General features: G+C 53.4%; 1 long non-coding RNA gene and 1 other non-coding gene across 2 annotated transcripts; both read right to left on the bottom strand.

Moving 5' to 3' along the window:
* Positions 1 to 2,418: 2,418 nt before the first annotated feature.
* LOC128916107 (uncharacterized) lies at positions 2,419 to 4,510 on the bottom strand. Its single transcript, XR_008468847.1, has 3 exons — positions 4,390 to 4,510; positions 3,392 to 3,634; positions 2,419 to 2,699 (listed from the first exon to the last, which is right to left on the bottom strand). It is a non-coding gene; the product is annotated as an uncharacterized LOC128916107 (long non-coding RNA).
* On the bottom strand, positions 2,914 to 3,117 carry LOC128916385 (small nucleolar RNA SNORA74). The gene has a single exon (XR_008468946.1). It is a non-coding gene; the product is annotated as a small nucleolar RNA SNORA74 (small nucleolar RNA).
* Positions 4,511 to 16,378: the final 11,868 nt, after the last annotated feature.

The following is a 16,378-nucleotide window of genomic DNA, read 5'->3' as shown; positions in this document are numbered from 1 at the left end:
GTTAGGTTCATTAGAAGATTCTGGCAAAAAAAGCCCACAGCTCCTGTGCAAGGCTTTTCTTCTCATCTGAGCCAATATTGCCACCTGGCGCTGGTATGAGGAAAGTTCACCCTTCCTGCACTCTCCTTAAATTTGTTGATTTTTATGACGAAAATAGTACTTGTAGAATCATGCAAGTTATATTTATCATTTAAAATTCTTTCACACTCGATGTCTTTCCAATTTGATTTGGGGCTAAGGACTCAGCCTCTCCATCGATGTGGGAGCTGCTGTGTTCGGCAGCTTTACAAAGGCGAGGAGGCCGTCTCCAGGGAAAAAGGAAAAAACCTGCCTTTTGAATTCATCGCGGGCTGATTTTTCTTCTCTATATGTGGCTGGAGAGCACCACGAAACAATAACACAGAAGGTATTTGGAAAAAAAAAACCAACGGACTGGTACAAAATACGTGTTGAAATAATATGAAGTGCTCAGAGAACAATCACAAGAAATGCAGCTCTCTTAACAAGCTCAGGATAAAAAACAATTAAGCGCTCGAAAGCAAACACATAAATCTAAGTTAACAACACTTCTGTGTCTGCTCCGGTACTGCAGAGCAGCAAAAGTAGAGCAAAGCGCCTTGATGGAACATAAAGCAATCCAGCCACTTTTGCCCAGTAGAAGTCACATGGAGATTGCAAAGCGTACGGTGCTAATAAACAGAGCCATAAATCACGTTCGCGTTTCCCTGGGTAGAAGAGAGGGCCTTGCTCCCTTTTCCTCTCGGGTTCTGACAATTTTTATGACATTCCTATGTTTTTTCTTCTCCGGTAGGTGCACAAAGCCTGGTGGATTTGCGAGGGGAGAAAAAGCGGTACCCCTCCAGCTGCCGGAGAGCTGCGGGGCCTCAAGAGCTCTGCGGCCGCTCCCAAGCGCTCCGATGGGATAACCACCGCTGCCAGCAGACTTCCTCCCACCTTTTCTCCTACCTTTTTTGTTACAGCACAACCAGGCCTCCAAGTCTTGGGTTCAGCCCTGAGAGCTTTGCCGCAGAAAGAGTTTTTCAAGGAAATAAGCCAGTCAGCGTGTATTTGTTGCCCATGCTTTAAGTGGCTGACGGTGTGTATTCCTCATTTTTTGCCGATTTCAGAAATACCTGGTACAGCAGCAGGAAGCAGAGCGGCCCCGAGGCAGCGAGTGTGTTTCCTGGAAGTCCACTGGCCGTCGGGCACCCCTCGCTGCCCAGCTGGGGAAGAGGGACATCGCTGGGCACAACGTTAACCCGCAGGAAACCCCAGCATTAGTTTTGCAGGTAGAACTTGCTCATACAGAACCAGTAACATTATTTATGTATGCCATAGATTTCAACTAAGAAAAACCTCTTTCTTGCTGTCGTTCAATACTTTGACAAATATTTCTGTATAGAGTATAACAAATGCGTATTCAAAGCTCAGCGATACTCAGAGGGCAGAAGGGCTAACAGGTAAGCAAGAAGCATCAGGGACATTTAAAAATTAAGAGAGCCCTGATAGAATTCAGCACTGTAGTTAATTCATTTATATTCTGCATGACAGAAGCACCTGCCTGACATAAACCATTAACAATTTGGGAACTAACCTGATGCGTGCCACTGTTTTTATCAAAAGCCTCACATTTATATAAACTGCAGCCAGTAGCAACCTAAATAGGTTGATGCTGTTGCACCCCTGCAGCCAGCAGTTCAAAGCCTATGTAGATGGCACTGCAGCAGCATCTAAGGCAGGATAACCGTCATGTAACGTGACTGAGGGCCATTGAACCGTTTTTTACAAAACCGAAACCAGAAGTTTTAGCCTAAAAAACTCCCAAGTTTGGGTTATTTCACAAACCTGGGGCTCCCCAGAAGACCGCATTGAATCCAAATGGGTCAGGCATCTTGGCGAGAGCTCCTTTGCTCTGACAACTGCACTTGCTTTTTGAGTTTAAACAACATTTTTGTCTGAATCCATGATGGGCACCTTCCCCCTCCCCAGCAGTTTCAATGTATTTTAAGTATTCGGCAGCACTTCTCAACTCCTCCATCTCTTGTGGGCTTCACCTCCCCTCAGGCCCAGAGAAGGGAGATAACAAGAAACTTCTTTCAAGTCAGGAACCGGAGCATGGGACGGATACCTTGTGAACTGGTACTAGCTGCGTGCGCAGCAGAAATAGGTATTACAGACCTTAATTCCTTTATGGAAAACTTTAAACATCTCCTTCAGAGTGCGTGCAGAAAGGAAGCCTTGTTAAAAACCTGACCACGCAGCGGAGGCTCTGGAGGAGAGGGTGTGTGCGGCAGGAGGGGTGCCAGGCACACACTGCCACCTTCCTGCCTCTCCAGCCTCCCACCGACAAGAATTCAGGGCAGCTTTCACATCCTGCTGTACCCCACAGCCTCATGATATAATGAAAACCAAAATGAGCAAGTTTAAAAATAAGTTTAATAAAGATATCATTTTAAACAAGCAGTGAGAGGGCATTAACAAATTGTGTATCTAATTCGTGTTATACCTTGCCCGTAATCACCTTTGATGTTTCAAAAGTTACTGCATCCGGATCCTGAAAACAAGTAGTTCTCCAGCAATCCCACTTAAACTGTGTAAGTTTCCATCTTCTCAATCTGTTTCAAATGGCGGCCTACAAGCGGCACCAACAGCTTACTCCTTTTCTTCTGACAGCTACTGCTGCCCCACCAAGCCCCCTCCTGCAGCAAAACATGCAAACCATTAATTAAAGACATTAAAAAAGATTCAAAGACAGTTAACAGGAGTGTATCTGAAGACCCCAAGTTCAACTCTTAACACTGACCAGTTAATTAGCTGACCTCCTTTTTACACAAAAGATGCAATATTAAATAAAACATCCGTGACAGATTTTTTCTTTTTTTTTTTTTTTTTTTTTTAATTTTCTGACAGTGCGCTGTCTGCATCCCATCTAGGATTAACCCCACGGAGCAGGAGTTACTCCACTCTCGAGCATGCAGAGCGCTGCCAAACCCTGCCACCGCCGAATGCCAGGACAGCACCGGCGGTGCCAGGAGCCACTCAGCAGCGCGTTTCTCTCCCAGCAGCATAACACTATCACAGGCACTGCGCAGCAACAGGTAGCTGACTACCGCTGGGCAGAAAAGAACTCAAAATTGAGGGTTTTAAAGGATGTAGAGGCCCTAAAGTACATCCCCCTCATGATGCGGGCCTTGCTTCTAACATCTCTCCCAGCAGCAGGGAGCACTACGTGCTTCTCTAGATAAACCAAGGGGTTATTTCCACTCCAGAGCACCACAGGCTGGCACAACAGCCCATTCACAAGCCAGCAGAGGCTATTTATTTACTCAAAATGGCAGAAGGAGCAGTCTTCTTGCCCATCTCCCCTAGTTGACTTGTGGAGAGAGCTCACCCTCGTAGCTCGAAAGGCTCCCGATCTCTCCCCGTGCCTCACAAACAGGTTATTCCCTCACATCTCCTCTCCACAGGCACAGGTCATGCTATGGCAAGACTCGGGGGTTTCCATCGATGAAGGCCACCGTTGAGGAGCTGTTACCCGAGGGCTGTGTCTCCCAGACAGCTCTTTGCCACCCCAGAGCTCCGCGTTACAGCCATCCCCCTCACACGCGCCTCAGCCGCACACCAGCTGGAAGCCCTAAAGAGAGCACAAGAGAAACATCACTTAAAATATTCAATTAATTAAATCTGTATTAATAGCGCTAAACAGCTGGGATCTGGCTTGTGGAAAGTGGGGAAAAAAAAAAATCAAACCGAATAATAGGCTGAAAAATTACTTCTAAACGGCACAGCCTGAACAAATTACCCTCCAGTCCCAGGGCCTCGCAGGTTATCAGCCAGCGTGGGCCGACGGGCACGGCCGCGTTCCAGCCGTTAATAACAAGAAAAAAAAAAAAAAAAAAAAAAAAAAGAGGGAGTATTTCACGTGGCTTTTTTTTTTTCCCCAGAGCGCCCGGGCAGGGTGAGGCACCCCAGGCCTCCCGCCCCGTTGCCCCTCACCTCATGGCGGCCGGGGGAATCCCTGCGCCCCCACTTCACCTCACGGCGGCCGGGAAGGGCGAGCCCGGGAGCCCCCACCTCGCCTCACGGCGGCCGGGAAGAAGGGGAGTCCCTGCGCTCCCGCCTCGCCTCGTGGCGGCCGGGGAAAAGGGGAGCCCCGGCGCTCCCACCACGCCTCACGGCGGACAGAGAAGGGCGGTCCCGGTGCCCCCAGCTCACGGCGGCGGGAGAAGGCGGTCCCGGCGCCCCTACCTCACCTCATGGCGGCCGGAAAGGGGAAGCCCCGGCGCCTCCACCTCGCCTCATGGCGGCCGGGGAGAAGGGGAGTCCCTGCGCCCCCACCTCGCCTCATGGCGGCCGGGGAGAAGGAGAGTCCCTGCGCTCCCACGTCACCTCATGGCGGCCGCCCCGTCCAAGCTCCGCCGCTGTGCCTCACGGTGGCGGGCGCGGAGAAAGGCCGAGTCCCACCGCGCCGCCCGGGTGGTTCCGCAGGCACCGCCCCGCTCCCCTCGGCCGCCCCCCGCGGGGCGGGCCCGGCCCGGCCCGGCCCGGCCCGGATCCGGTCAGGGCGGTGCCTGCGGGCCCGGGCGGGCTTCTGCGGGTGGGATGGGTGAAATTAAACTGGGTAATGTCGTGAAGGAGACGAACAGGCACCGAAAGCCTTCATCCAGGAGAAGAGAAGGCTCCGGGGAGACCTTAGAGTCCCTTCCAGTCCCTACAGGGGCTCCAGGAAAGCTGGGGAGGGACTCTGGATCAGGGAGGGGAGCCATGGGACGAGGGGGAAGGGGTTTAAACTGGAAGAGGGGAGATTTAGATGAGATCTGAGGCAGAAATTGTTTGCTGTGAGGGTGGTGAGCCCCTGGCCCAGGGTGCCCAGAGAAGCTGTGGCTGCCCCATCCCTGGAGGGGTTCAAGGCCAGGTTGGACGGGGCTTGGAGCAACCTGGGCTGGTGGGAGGTGTCCCTGCCCAGGGCAGGGGGTGGCACTGGGTGGGCTTTAAGATCCCTTCCCACCCAAACCATTCTGTGATCCTATGAAAACGGCATGGGTCTGCCTTCATCTCCTCTGCCCAGCATCAGAACAAATGCTGGTGGCAAATACTAGCTTGTACCTCATAATGCAGTGCTTGTAGGGACAAATACGGTGTGTTACCATCTCCAGTTCCTAGCTGTGACCAACAATTTGGGTTATAAAAGTGCTTTTCAGCTGAGCCCAGCTGATGCCCCAAAGCTGCTCTGTACAGCACGTGCAGCAGCGATGGCCAAGGGAAACGCGACTGACTTACACAGCACCTTGGCAGAACTTTTCTGTCAGCGCTTTGCTGGGTTTTCTTCCCCTTTCCCCCAGCATTGCTCTTTCTTTTGCTCCGGGGACTGACTCTGTCAGATGCTGTTGAGCCACGGCAGGTACAGAAGGATCACGGTACCCATCCTGCCGCCGCGGGGCTGGGGAAGAGCAGGCGGCACGGGGCCGGCAGCGAGTCCCTGGGCACTGGAGGTTTCGGAGCTGAGGATAACAATAAACCCGTAAAGGACCACAGCTCCAGATGTTCGTTACGCCCCGGTGTGTCCCATCCGAGGCTATAGCATGCAGCTTTCCGAAGCATTACAGCTCCACACTACTGCAAGTCCCTCGAGCGGACGCCCTGTGCCAGCAGACACTCCTTTGTGTCCTGATTTAACCCATCCTGCTAATTTATGGGAGCGAAATCTCTCAGATGTGAGCCCTCCTTTATTCTGTAACTGAGCGTTTACCCGCCAGGGGTTAAACAGGCTTCTGGAGCCTGTTGCATTGCTTTGAACACAGACTGTGTTGGGTTCAAGGGAGGCTGTGTCTAGATGAGAGGAGCTCTGCTGAAGGCTGGCTGTTCTTTTGTTTTGTGGTAACTTGTATCTCTAATCTGGCTTGAAACAAAGCGCCTCGCTCCCTTCAGCCCCCTGCACTGCACTGGCGGGAGAAATGGAGGATGTATTTAGCTTCCACCAAGCTAAGACGACCAACAGGCCGAGCAGGGATCAAAGAACAATGTGATGATGTTTCCTGGCATCGTCGCCGGCCTGGGAGAGAGGGAAGACCACCACAGACGGGCCAGGCTGCTGCAGCACTGATGCCAAGCACGGCATTGCTGGGCTCAGCCCGTTTCAGACCCTTTTCTCTTCCCCTCGGAGGGATGCAGTGGATGCAGAGAGCACACTGTCATGGTTTGAGAAACCCACAACGATTTGTTCTCGTTTAGACAATTATTCTCTCACCCAATGACCCCTCCCCACCCAGGAAAGGGAACTGGGAAAAAACAAGGAAACACAGGGGTTGAAATATAAACAGATTTAATAGGATAAGGCTAGACAATTCACATCAATAACACTAAAGAACCAATACAAGGACTATGCCCAGCCCATCCCACCAGCAGGAGCCGTGCACTCCCCGCAGGGACAGCCAAGGTGGGACCCTGCGAGCGCTGCGGCTGCGGGAGGAAGGGAAGGGCTCAGGGCTCCGGCACCGGGGCGAGGAGTGCTCAGGATGGCAGCCAGCAAGGGGGAGAGAGAGAGAGAGAGAGAGCGAGCTCCTCAGCAAACTTTCCAATTTCTACCGAATGTGCCGTTCCTGGTATGAAATAACCCTGTTGGCAGCTTGGGTCAAGTGCCCGGGTCTCGCTGCTCCTCGTCCCCGCACCTGGGGAGCTCGGAAACACTGAGACCTTGAAACCCGCACCCCGGAGCTGGCTAGAAAGTAAATATTTTCACAAATTCGGACACTAGAGTCTTCTAGCAGTGCAGTTTTCCCAAGCATTTGAAGAGGAATTAGTCCTGTGTTGCACAAATGAGGACACACACTCACCAGGAAGCCGTGGCAAAAGATGGCTTTACTTGACACCCGGGGCAGAGCTGTTGTGTTTCGCCTGGTGGGACACCTTTTATCCAAAGTTCACAAATAACGTGCAAGCATTCCTTTGAGATAAAACCAATGCTCCAAATCAAATTACTGGCGGGGAAAGCTGCCCAGGAGCGCAGGGAAATCTATGCTGTGAAGCGAGAGGCTGGCCCTGGCACCAAGAGTCTCTGGGGTCTGGTATTTGGCGTTCGGAAAGCTTTTGAAGTATCTCCCTGGTCCTGCTGAAAATGCCTTATTATAAGAGGCAAGGCATACTAATTTGGGCCCCATGCTGCACTAATGAGTTATACAGCTTCCAAAACGGAGCTGTCGCTTAGGCAGCCTGCTCCGGGTCTCAGCAGAGCTCACCATCCATCCCCGTCCATGGGCGCCTGCCCTCAGCCACGGGCAGTGAGACCTCCAGTACCAAAATCACAAAGTGCCCTGTCCTCCACCCTAGCAGCTTTTCACCAGCCCTGGACCTCCTGCTCTGGAGCGTAGCCAGGAGACTGTCGTCCTTCGTCACTGCCTGGGAAAGCACCCGACGGTTTCCACCGCTCAGCACCAGCCCCTCTCCCCACAGGCAGCCGTGGGCATCCTGGGCAGAAGCAGCCCAGCGCGTCCTGGGACGGGGCAGGGGCTGGCTGCGCTGGGGAGGAGCACCCCATGCATCGTGACCTGCATGAGCATCCCCACGTCCAGGAAGAATAGCCGCCCACCTTGACTGAGAAGCATTTGAAGAAGACAGAGGTGGAGCAGATGATTGCCTGAGGCAAGAGACAGCTTGGCATCCCGGAGCTCTGAGAGCCTAAGCTGCGGGAGAAGCATGGAGGAGGGATCCCAGCCTTTCCCCAAAGGCATTGGCATGTCTCACTGGGGCACAAAGCCCCGATGAAAAACTTCCTGTGACTGGATCGCAAGTGAGAGATGTTATAGCTATACCACTGTGCCTGGACACCGATATACAGAGCAACAGGCCGGTGTCAAGGTGTCTGACGGAGGCTGGGGAAGGTGGAGCGAGGGACTTGGCAAGACTACACACCTCCAGTCTGCTTGTTTCAGGGCAGGCTTTTTGCTGTTGGCAATCCACAGCCGTTTCTGAGCTGGCTCTTCCTACCTTGTGTGCCTAAAGCGTGGTGTCCAGGGTAAGCAGAGAGCCAGCCCACCTGCGCTCCGGTTCCCATTAGCTGGCGCTTGATTTCATTTTTTCCAGCTTCACAGATCCTGTGTTTCCTGCGCTGGCTCTCCACGGCCCTGCCCGTGCATCTCAGCATTGAGGTCAGTGTGGATGCTTACAGCAAAGTTGATCCTGCTGAACTCTCCAGCTTCGGTCTGGGAAGAAAAGTACCTTTACTGTTTGGGCACGGCGCTTTGAACCAGAGGTCCTTCCGCCACAGCAGCTCACAACACAGGTTTCCCCGCGTCCTTCCATGCTGGGAAGGAAAATTAGCCATCAGCACCCAAGGAGAGACGCGAGTCAGATTCCTCAGCCTAGAAGAAATCGCTTTCTTAGCCAGAGAATTGAACTAGAGAGAGAAATATTAACTGAATGAAGCATTTCCACTCTTCCAAAGCAAGAATAGGGAGTTTTCTATTAGAAAAAGATACATTTTCTCTTACCTCCTGGCTTGTTAAACTGGGGTGGTTCTGGGCCTCCCATCCATCTGAACAAGAGCCACATGGTTCACCCAGAGGGGACTCCAGAGGGGACCCTGCCATTTCCACTTCCCAGCCACATCACAAGATGGCATCACAGACCTAAAAGCCGAGCCGGCTCTGCTAAGGCTTGGAGATCTTCCCCAGGCCCTGGGGCGTCCAACCCCAGAAGAAGCTGTGGACTTAACCCTGCCTGCTGAGCTCCTCCACCAGGTCTCAGCCCCCGACACTTGCTTTTAATCACGGCCCTTTAATGTCAAGGCTGTGCTCGAAGCGCGCGGCGCGCGGAATGAAAAGCTGCCGCCGCCGTTACTCCTGTAACCTGTGAGCCATCTAATTGCACCGATTTAAGCTAGTTATAGTTTTGACAGTTAATGGCATGCAGAGCGCTTTAATCTTGACCTGCAACACCTCCGGCTCTTCCAGGGCCGCCTCTGCCCCCGAGGAGACGCTGCTAATCAGACCGAGCGCTGAAGTAGTTTAAGATGTGGCTGAAGGGAGCCAAGGGCAAATCGTGAGCGAAACGCACCCGGCTCCTTTTGTGGCAAAGCACTGTCAAATTTGGAACTGCCTGAGAATGATTTGGGAGAGCGATGGTAAGTCTTTCATATTTATGGTTCTAAAATCATGCCAAAAAGAGAAAAATCGCTCTTCTTAGATATGTGGGGTTTTTTTAAAAAAAATGTTTATTTCGATTTAGGTGCATAAATCCCCAGCGCAGTGTGTTATCCCCCTGCTACCTCGCGGGGATGCAGCCTGCCCACCCACGGCATGACCCACAGCCAACGGCCACGGCTCAGCTTGGCCCCACTGCTGAGGAAGCGCCAGCCCCACACACTGCCCCATCACCCCAGGCACGAGCACCAGCAACGGCCTTGGCTCACAGGGGACTGCGCTCCCCTTCAGCCCTTGTTGCCACCATCAAAGCAGGCAACGATTTGCCCAGGTCAGGCTACCAAAGCCATGCTCCCTGGCTGGGCAGTTTCTGTTTGCTGAGGGTTATATGCAGCTTGGATCAGCCCCAAGGGACCACCGGCCCCTAATGGCCCTGACCAGCCTCACCTGACACCCCTATGCCCACAGCTCAGCAGCCCCATTTAAGCTCAGCGCCAGAACTTCACTCCTGTCATGAGCGATGCTGCAGGAGGGCTTGGCTCCAACCTGCCTCTGGATGGACCTCTTGGCTCCTGGGAGGACCCTCAGATGTATGTTGTAGCTGTCTCTGTGGACCTATTTTCCAGATGAATGTTGGACTCATGTTGTGGTCATGCCTCTGACCTTGTCCTTGGCTCCTCTCCCCTTGCACCTGGGTGGGTTCTGGACCTGGATCACCACAAGCTGTGCCTGGCACTGCTGGTGGACCCTGTAACCAGCACCTGGCTGTGCTCAGGCCTGGTGGGACTCTGCCTGCTGATGAGGATGAGATCTCTGCTGGGGTCATCTTAGCTCCCCTGCCCTTAGGGAGCAGCTGGTCCTTCCTGCTCCCTGCTGGGCCCATCATCCTTTCACAAGAGAGTGAGTATAAAGCCGGTTAATCTCCATGGTAGCCCTGCTCCTTTGGGGACCTTCCTGGGCCCCAGTGGGAGAGAGCAGTCCTGCTGTGATATTCAGTGGCCGCATCAGGAGATGAAGAGGTGGGTCTAGGTTAATGAGGGTGGTGAGCCCCTGGCCCAGGTTGCCCAGAGAAGCTGTGGCTGCCCCTTCCACAGAGGTGTCCAAGGCCAGATTGGACGGGGCTTGGAGCAACCTGGTCTGGTGGGAGGCGTCCCTGCCCAGGGCAGGGGGATAGTACTGGATGAGTTTGAAGTTCCCTTCCAACCCAGACCATCCTGTGATTCTGTAATGCGAGGCGTGCTGTTCCTGCATGTGAGTGGGTGCTCCAGGCTTCAGCCACCAGTTGCTCCCTGCAAGAAGCAGCCATGGTCTAACTGCATCTCCTTGCCCAGCCAAGGGCCCTGCAGCCTCCCACCAGGGCATAGCGTTTGCCTGTCTGGATAGATCGGTGGCCGTGCTGTCTCCTGGCGTGACAGCTCCCTCGGGGATGGCAGCGGGGCAAGATCTGTTGCTGAGCCGTCTCTGAGTCTGTAGCTGGATGCATCCCTCTGGGCAGCACAGGGAAAAGCTGGTCAGGCTGTTCACTGCGGAGCTAGAGAGCAGCCTCCCTTAGCCCAGAGGAAAGAATAATCAAAAAAGGTTATATAAACCCAAACCAGCTTGCTGGAGGGGTGGCTGGACTGGCACCAAGTGCGGTGCCACTCAGCATCTGGCTGGGCAGGAGCATCCCTGCCTGCAGCTCCTCTCCCCGGCTCCCTCCAGCCCTGCCTGGGCTTCATCTTGCTGCCAGAGCCCGGCTCTTTTTGTTGCTCAAAATGTGCTCGGGCAGCCTGTGCGGGTCCCCTCTGTTCTCGGCTGAAACTGCTGCAGAGCAATTTCTTTTTCCCTTTTTTCTCTGGCAGAGCCCTGGAGCTCTGCTCCCTTCCCCTGTCCTCCTACTGAGCTCCTCCCTGGCTGAGTCCCTGTCCCTGCTGTCCCCTTCCCCTCCCAGCTCCTATTCAACACCTGTTTTTCTCGTCCCTCCCTCCTCCAGTGCTCCCATCCAGGAGACTGAGTGCAAACTGCAACCTCTGTTACTCAGTGCCCTTCACCTCACAGATCCTAAGCCACTTTCTCAGTGTGACAAATGTGATCTGCTAATCCCGTGGAGGGGGATCCCGAGGGACACGAGCCACCTCTGGGATCTGTGGCAGATCTTGTGGCACGGAGCCGCAGGGTCTTGTCTCGGTTGGGAATGTACCAGTGGTAAAGTAGCCGCCTTGCCCCCGAGTGTGGGCATCACAACTTCCTCCTCTCCCTCAGCCCCTCCACCGGGGCTGAATCTTAGGAATTTCCGCGTGCGGCAAGGCGAACCAAAGCAGACATCCCTCCTTTTGGTGGTCCACCAGCTCCCTCTTTGGCAAGGAAAAAGCTCTGTGGGGCAAGTGGCCAGGTACAGGATTAAGTACATGGAGGTGTGCTCGCATGGCACCAATCCGAGCGTGCAAGTGGGCTGTTCTGGATCTCTAATTACTCTAAATCATGCTATGATAATAAACCCCAGTTACCGAGCGCTGTTTTGCTGGGGCTGGTTTAATTCTGTGAGGTTTTGTAAAGCCCCAGGGGATTTTAGTGGCGCTGGCAGCGGGAGCAGGGAGGTGTCAGCACGGCCCACGCGTCCTGGGGTCGGGCAGTGGGTACAGAGAAGTGGACACACCAAGAAAAGCACCAGCCCAGCATTTTAAAGTAGAGCTAACTAGAAACAGCTTATCCCATCTAAAAAAAAAAAAAGGGAAAAAATCATTCTTAATTAGGACAGAAACCCCCAGCTAGGCTTTTTTAAAGAGAAAGCCTAAAAATATCATTTTTTGCTTTGATTTGAAAACTATTTCTGCTCTTCAGACTGTAAGATAAAATACATTGGGATTGATGATGCATTTCACAGCAAAAATATATCCCTTTTCATCTTGAAAATGCTGAAATGGGCTGTTTCAAAATTTTCAACATTCCCCCCCTTTTTTTTTTTTCTGGACCCAAAATTTTTAATTTAGCTGAAATGTTCTTTTTTTGAAAGGAAACTCTTGATTACGTTGTGGGGTTTTTTTTTTTTCCAACAGCTTTAATTAGAATTAACAATTACAGCTGATTCTGAGCTGGGTGATAAACAGCTGGACTGAATCCACTCCGCAGCCCTCTCTGCTCTGGAACTTCCAAACAAGCTCCCTCACTAGCAGGAGTTTGGCCCACCGCAACATTTTAGCCTTGTCTAGTCACCTGAATTTATTTTTCTTTCTTTTTTCCCCCTACTCTTTCTCCTCTGAGGATTAGTTTTTACCAGTGCAGCATCTCTAACAGTCAGGGAACTTCACAGCGAGTTGAGATCGCATTGATTTCTCGAGGAAGAAGCCGCATACTAATCTTTCTTATTTTTCTCCCCCGAGAAAGGCAGGTAACAGCTTCAGGAAGGCAGACGGGTTTGTAGATATTATGTTTAGCCGCCAGATGACAGGAGAGCCTGAGGTCTGCGGGACCATCATGGGGTGGGGGGAGCGGAAAAGGAGGCCTCGGCCGCTCTGATGCGATGTCCGGAGACGAAGCTGGCCGTTGCTGGTAAAGCACGTGGGATTAAAGCAGAATGGGTTAAGCCTGAGACAAGCACTAGGTGAGGATCAGGGGATGGATCAGGCCATCGTCCAGCCAAGAAACAGGCCAGGAAAGGGCGTCCTGCCCAAACCAGGGCCCCGTCAGGCAGCAGGGACCCCTTGCTTGGTGTGCCCAGGGTGATGCTTCTTGTAGGCAGCAGCTCGGGACACCCAGGGCAAGGGCTTGTTCTGGGCAGCTCTGAATCCGTTGGCCCAAGCTGCCGTGTCCGCTGCCTCGACGCCCCTGCAACAAACCCATCCAGAGGGTTCCCAGGCTGGTGACCACCCCGGCGCCCAGCAGAAAGGTGCTTCAGAGAATCCCAATGGCTTTTTGGGGCCAGAGCCCAGGTCAGAGCCTTCTCAGATGGCATCCTGAAGGTGTGCAGGGCGGCCTACCCCATGGTGTGGGGCTGGCGGCTCAGCTCCTGTCCTGCCAGTGATTCCCTCTGTGTCCAGGATGATTTTCATGCCCCCCAGCTCTGTGGGGGCAAGGGATGGAAGGCCGCGGCAGTGCGAATGGAGAGGAAGGGCATGGTGGTGGAGGGGAAGGGAAGTCCAGTTCTGGGCTCCCCTGTTCTAGAAGGACAGGGAACTGCTGGAGAGGGGACAGCAAAGGGCTACCAAGATGCTGAGGGGACTGGAACACCTCTCTGATGAAGAAAGGCTGAGGGATTTGGGTCTCTTCAGTCTGGAAAAAAGACGGCTGAGGGGGGACCTTATCAACACTTATCAATACTTCAAGGGGGGGTGTCAGGAGGATGGGGCCAGGCTCTTTTCAGTGGTGCACAGTGACAGGACAAGGGGTAACAGGCACAAACTTGACCATAGGAAGTTCCATCTCAACATGAGGAGGAACTTCTTTGCTGTGAGGGTGGCAGAGCCCTGGCACAGGCTGCCCAGAGAGGTGGGGGAGTCTCTGTCTCTGGAGACATTCCAAACCCGCCTGGAGGCGTCCCTGTGCCACCTGCTCTGGGTGACCCCGCTCTGGCAGGGGGTTGGACTTCAACCTCTCCCACCTCGCTCCTCCTACTCCCCTGCCAAAGAGTTATTACCATCTTGGACCATCTTGAGATGGTATTAAGCGAGAGGGAGGCTTCTCTATAGAAGTCTCCCTGTGATTAATGGATTAAGAGATTTTGTGAAAATTAAATCCTTTCTTCATACTTCACACTTTCAGTTCTTCAGCTGTTGCTTTTTCCCCTTCTACTTCTGTATCGAAATCCCTGTGGCCTTGCCTTTTGCCGACGTTTTCTCCCCACTGTGACCTTGGAGATGCAACTGGCAGCACCCGCTGCTCTTTGCCACCCAATTTCCCCAAAATCTTCACCCTGCCGCTCCTGGGCCAGCGGCTGCTGAGAGGAGGCTGCTGCGAGCCCGGCTTGTTTGTATATAAACCCAACCCAGGAGAGGGGCTGTAAATGCCTCTTTATTTCCATATTTATCATTGCAGCTCAGATGGATGAGGAATCCAATGGAAAGTTTAGGCGAACCAGAGAGGAAATGAAAAAGTGTCGGTAAGCGGCAGCTGAGCCGAAAGACTGGCAGCCCCGAGGGTTTCCAGCAGCAAAAAGGCTTTCAATTACTGCGCCACTCAGCTGCTCGATAACATCTTCATTTCCCCAGCCGCGCTGCCGGGATGGGTGGGGTGGTGGGTCCTCGCTGCGGAGCACCCCGTGCCCTGTCATCTTGTGACCCCTGCTGCAGATGTGCCCAGCTGTTTTCTCAAGGGCTGCAGCTTGGTCATTACAGGGATACGGATCTGAGATCCTTAAAAAAAAAAAAAAGCACATTTGATCTTGTTGGTGTTTTACAGGGCTGTTTTCTTACAGGTACCGTGAGCAGCAGCAGAATGCGGGTGCTGACGAGCAATAAATATCTCCAGGTAATGAGCATCGGGCTCACTCACTCGTGCCGTGGTGGGAAGGAGTTGCAAAGGCCTTGCTGGACAACTTCAGAGAATCCCACGCAGGGCATTGGTGATGGATGGTGATTTAAAGCCCATTTTTGCAGGGAATAACAGCTCATAACCATCCCCTCTCCTTTAAGCGTGCGACACTGCCGAGATTTATGGTCTCCTTGTTTCCACCTTATGGGAAGTCTTTTATTAATTGTCCCTGTGCTTGCTCCCGAACCTGTGTGTGCTGCGGTGGGGGGATGCTGCTACAGTGGAGTCAAATGCAGTCAGCAGCTGGAGTGGCAGGGATGGGAGCTTCCCAGGAGCTTTCCAAGGATCCCAAACCATCAGCCCTGGGATGGGCTGTCTGCCCGCGGGCCAAGGGAGCCTGGCTCATCCCGGGCCGCTCTGCCAGGGCATAACCGGGACTGCAAATCTGTGCCTAGGGCCCCGTGTCCCTGGGGAGGAGGCTAGGGATGGAGCTGCCCCGTCCCCCTTCCGGCACCCCACACTGATAACTTTATTCTTACCTAAATCCTTCCTTGGGCACCTGGAAAGGCTCCTGCTCAGGTCAGTAGAGGTGACTGCTTCTAGAAAGGTTCCTGGGGGACCCTGTAGCCTGCGCAATCCCATCCCGGTCACAGCCAAGCTGGTGGCACTAAAAACTCGATGTTCCCTTCACAGCAGTTATGCACCCCCAGGTCCCTCTGCTCTTGCTACGGGCTTTATTTTCCTCTCCGCTTCTAAATCATTTGTACATGGCTCCCTAGGAAAGCAGCTTTGAATTGATCACCGTTGCCACCTTATCTAATTTAATCGAAACCCGATATCAAACGGGAGCAAGGGAAGCCCGGTGGGAAGCCTGTGTGTGGCAAACCACTTGGCTGTGATGAACAGCGTCGTTAATAACCCGTAATGAAATGCTGGAGTCATCTGGCATTGCCGAGCTCTTGAAATAAGGCAGAGCCTGCCTTCGCTCCTCTGGCTGAAGCCGCTGAGCTCCTATGAGGGCCGAGCTGTCCTGCGGATGGCTTCCAGAGACACAGGAGTCGTCAGGGACTGACAGCCATTGGGGATGCTGAGCTGCGCTGGTGCTGTGTGGGCAGCAGATCACCTGGAAACCCTCGCACTTCAGCCCCCGGCCCTGCTGGCAGAGCCTCCCCGCGCAGGGATGGCCCCTCGGCTCATCACATCACGTTTACTGCTCCAGAGCCTCCCAGGGATTGACGGCAAAAGCCCTCAGATGAGTAATTTTATTTATTTATTTATTTTTGAGTGGTGAATGAAGTAGCATTTGGGCTGGTGGTGGTGAGGGGCTGCAAGTGGGACCCGTCTGATCCTCACGGCAATTCGGGGAGGCTGATGCTGACGTGGCAGAACTGGTCCCGTAAATTCCCCCAGGTCCCAGAACGCAAAATGGGTGAGGAAAAAGCATTTTTAAAAGCAAGAAGAGTAACCCTGCAGCTGTGATGCCACACCGTCTTCAAGCCTGGGGTTCACTTCTGTCCTCTCTGGATGCCTCTGCACTGCAAAAATCATCTGCTCTGAACTCAGACTGGGTCGTGACTCGCTTCCTGAGTTGTAAAGATGGGTTGCATCACCTCAGCGTGGGAAGCGGCCGCCGCCAGCTCTCTGGCAGTGGCGGGGCAGGCTGGGAGGTGATGCAGCACGGTGCTGGAGCTGCAGCTTGTTAAACATTTATACCCGCTGGAGCCTGAATTTCATCTAATTTTTTGGAGCTACAACACAACACAAAAGGCTGAGTGGAAGGAAGGGAGGAAAGGTCA

Source organism: Rissa tridactyla, chromosome 11, assembly GCF_028500815.1.
Source record: "Rissa tridactyla isolate bRisTri1 chromosome 11, bRisTri1.patW.cur.20221130, whole genome shotgun sequence".
In the NCBI taxonomy this organism is placed as follows: Eukaryota; Metazoa; Chordata; class Aves; order Charadriiformes; family Laridae; genus Rissa; species Rissa tridactyla.
The sequence above is the reverse complement of the archived record's forward strand: the minus strand, read 5'-3'. Positions and strand labels throughout refer to the sequence as shown.